This window comes from Gorilla gorilla, chromosome 14 (genome assembly GCF_029281585.2).
Source record: "Gorilla gorilla gorilla isolate KB3781 chromosome 14, NHGRI_mGorGor1-v2.1_pri, whole genome shotgun sequence".
NCBI classification, from domain to species: domain Eukaryota; kingdom Metazoa; phylum Chordata; class Mammalia; order Primates; family Hominidae; genus Gorilla; species Gorilla gorilla.
In genome coordinates, this window is record NC_073238.2 from 126051516 (window position 1) to 126055805 (window position 4290).

Below are 4290 nucleotides of genomic sequence, written 5' to 3' on the forward strand. Positions count from 1 at the left end.
CAGCAGAACAAGAAATGGGGAGAACAATCTCAGATTTGTTTTTTTGGTTGTTTTTTGAGATGGAGTCTTGCTCTGCACTCCAGGCTGGAGTGCAATGGTGTGATCTCGGCTCACTGCAACCTCCGCCTCCCGGGTTCAAGCAATTCTCTTGCCTCAACCTCCTGAGTAGCTGGGACTACAGGCACTCGCCACCACGCCTGGCTAATTTTTGTATTTTTAGTAGAGGCGGGGTTTCACCATGTTGGCCAGGCTGGTCTTGAACTCCTGACCTCAGGTGATCCACCTGCCTCGGCCTCCCAAATTGCTGAAATTACAGGTGTGAGACACCACGCCCGGCCCAAACTCAGATTTGAATTTAATTTTATTTCTTTGGGCCTTGGCTTGCAAAAGCAGGGAGATTTAACTTGCAGACATTAATTTTCCCAAAAGTTCATCAAGAAAGAGTTCATATTAGGATATGTGGTGTCTGCGTGTTGATGACACTGCATCATCAGAACGTCTGAGTCTGCCTGAGTTGTCACATCCTTGTGGTTAGAAAGGGCCCCACATACATGCCAAGTATCCTATATTTGCCCCTAAGAATGAAAATGGGTTACTCTTGTTCCCTGGTGTGTCTCATGATTTTTGTTGAATACTGGACACTTTACATCAACTCTGGATTCCAGAGGGCAGTTATTGGAGTTTTGTTTGTTAAATAACATGTCTGGACAAAATCTGTGATGTCTGCTCCCCGTCAGTGTGGGGCACACATGTCGGCACTCAATTTTTGCTGGGGGTGGAGGGGGGATTGTTTTAATTCTGAGTTTTGGTGGGTTTTGCTCTTTGCCTGCAAGATTGAGCTGGAGACTGGGCTGAGGCTTGGTTGGAGCTGGTGCTCCCTACACAGCATGGCCTCCACTCTGCTAGGGCTCTGTGGGTGGGCTGGGAGCACATGCACCTCTTCCTCCAGCTCTCTGAGTGTGCCCTCTGGGCATGTCCCAGCAGCATCTGGCCAGGGAGGCAGGCTTGGGCCCTCCAGTGCACCCACCTGCGGCCTCCCCCAGCCCCTCCTCCCTGGCCCCGCCCTGCTGAGTCCTGCAGGGCCCCCGTGCTTCACCAGCCCCGCTTTTGGACACCCCGCAGGGAAGCACCTCCAGTGGAGAGCTGGGCTCCACTGTGTTTCCACCCCTCAGAGTCCTCGGCTGTGCTGTCTTCTCTTCAGTGCCTAGAAGCAAGAACCATGCTCCTTCCCTGGGTGGCCCCAGCAAAGCCCCGCAGACTGCATGGCCTAAACTGCAGAAATGTGTCATCTCCTGGCCTGGAGCCCAGGGCCCAAGCTCAGGGTGTCGGCAGGGATGGCTCCCTCCGAGGCTGTGCAGGAGAATCCGCCCAGGCCTCTCCTCCAGCTCCTTGGTTCGCTGCCGTCTTTGGGGTTCCTTGGCCTGTAGACGCCTCAGCGCTCTGCACCCTGTGAGGCTGGCCCAAATCGCCCCCTTCATAAGGACACCAGTCACATGGGATTAGGGGTCCGCCATCTGACCTCACCTTAATGCAGCACATCTGCAAGACCCTCTTTCTAGACAAGGCCATGCTGAGGTACAGGGGTCAAAGTTCCAGCATATTTTTGTTGGGGGCAGACATAACCAATAACACCAGCCTCATACATTTGCTCAATTTTACAGCTGAGTTCTCCTGGAAGAAGAACCTGATGCCAGCCATCTGTCAAGGAAGACAGGAAGTAACAGTGCAGGCTCAGTAAGTATCTGTTGGATGAATAAAGGAAATTAGGGATGACATCCTACAACCTGAGGAAGGTGTGGGGCATGCACATGCCTCCCGCCACCCACACCACCCTCTGCTGCCTCGTGGAGCCCCCGCTGTCTGCCCTGAGGCTCTCCCATGCGCAGCTCCTCAGATGCTTCCTGGAAGGAGTTCTGTGCACTGTGGGCTGTGCTGTTGCTGCAAGATGGTGGCATTTCCTGGGACTTCTGAGTTAGAAAGTGCCAGTTATTTCCAATGTTTTCCAGACATTGCTGGAATTCCATGACCAAAGGGCAAGGGCCAGGGAGTGTAACGCTGGGCCCGGGCATCAAAAAGTGCTGTCCACAGTGGCTGAGAACAGAGTGAAACCAGTGCTGCCGCACACAGAATCCTTCAAGGACCCTCGCTTTTCCCTTTTCCAAATACCGGATGCAAATTGTCTGGGCTCTGGCTGGGCTGAAATTGATGCTGTTTTAATTTCTTTCTTACTGTATGAGTCTGTTTCACACTGCTATAAAGATACTACCTGAGACTGGGTAATTTACAAAGGAAAGAGGTTTAATTGACTCACAGTTCCACATGGCTGAGGAGGCCTCAGGAAACTTACAATCATGGCGGAAGGGGGGGCAAGGCACCTTCACAAGGTGGTGAGAAGGTAAGGAAGTGCCACACTTTAAAACCATCAGCTCTCTATCATGAGAACTCACTATCGTGAGAACAGCCTGGGGGAAACCACCCCCACGGTCCAATCACCCCCCACCAGGTCCCTCTCTTGACATGTGGGGATTACAATTCGAGATGAGATTTGGGTGGGGACACAGAGCCAACCCAGATCACTTATTTAGATGCAATATTTAATTAACGTATTTTATTCGTAAAGAAAGGTGGCTGGCATCTAGTAGCTGGGAGGAGGCCTGTGGGTGGTGACGCTGCCGTGTAACATTCTCCGCCAACAGCTTCACGGAGTGAGGAATCATCCAGGGAGCCGTCCACTCTGAGGCCGTAGGGATGAGGGTCTGCCTGTGAAGTTGGTGGCCTGCTGTCACCCCATGCTGTGGCGAAGGATTTGGGTGTAAATGGAATCAGCTGTCTTGTGTGGTTGGCAGCAGCATGTAGGGAATGCAGGAAAGCCAGGCCTGAGATGGCATTGCCCTGTGGTGCCCTGGTGCTCAGGGTGGGGGCCACAGGCTCTGGTGTGACCCCAGGCCCACCTCCAGTCTACAGTGTGACAGACCTGGCGTGCTCCTCCGGCCTTCGTGTTGTTTTATTTGGGGTTGTTTTCTAATGGGAATACTGGACAGGTGTTGAAGATTTGGAAGTATCTTTGCTCAGTTTATTGTCCCAGCGAAGTCGTCAACACGGGCGTGTTTGCTTCCTGCGGCTGCTTTCACACAGCAGCACCGACATGGCGCCAACAGCAGAGCTTTCTTCTCGCTGGCTCTGCGGCCACAATCTGAAGTCAGGACGTGGGCCGAGGGTTCTGGGGAGGGCCCTCCTGCCCCTCCCACCCCAGGGCTGCTGGCAGTCCTCCGTGTTCCGGGGCTCGCAGGCGCCTTGCTCCTTCTTCACCTCTGTCGCTGCACAGCCGTCCGTCCCCTCCCCGGGCCTCTTCGCCTGCACTTGACACCCTCCCGGTGTCTCTATCTTCTCATCTTAATAGGACACCGGTCCTATTGGACAGGGCCACGCTTACAACCTCAGCTCGATTACATCGGCAAAGACCCTATTTCCAAATAAGCCCTCATCCTTAGGTCATAGGAGTTAGGACTTCAACATCTCTTTTTTGAGGGAACACAGTTCAGCCTGTGGTGATGGGGAAACTGGACTCACACCCCTGTCTAGGAGCCCCCCGAATCCCCTGCTTGCAGCCTGGCTGAGCTGCTCTGCCGGGAGTCAGGTCTGAGTGCTTTGCTCAAGTTGTTAGCCAAGTCCGTTACAGGGTTAATAGCTTCATAGTTAGGGGTCCTCAGAGGTAATGGGTCCCCGTGGCACTTGTCCTATTTCCAAAGAACCCCACGGCAGCTCCACACATTCCCATGGGAAGACTGCACAGTCTACCCCTGCAAACATCTTGCTCTTAGCTAAAATTGTGTCTGTCAGTGTAGTCACTGGTTATCACGTGGGAACGGGACTCAGGACCCATATAGACAGAGCTGAGTCCATGCTGGCTGCTCCGTCCTGTGGCCTGCTGGGTTTCACTCTTCCACGGCGTGGCCTCTCCCTAGAAGCCCTTGGTGAACACCCCTCTCCCTGTGAGTCCGGGGCAGTCCCTGCCGCCCCCAGCCAGTGGCTCCCGCAGCTTCCCGGTGCTGGCTCAGTCCTGGCAATGACCACACTGCAGGCTCATCTGTCTCCACTCCTTCCCCGGAAGCTCATTGATGACGTGGTTCTCCAGCCGACTGCTGCCCAGGTTGGTGCCTGCTGTAGGTGACAGTTCCCAGGAGAGAGAAGCACAGTGTCTCTGCCTGGGAGCCTGCACGCAATGCTGGTGGGAACGTGAAATGGTGCAGCCACTTTGTAAAATAGCCTGGCAGGTCCTCAGAGGGTGAA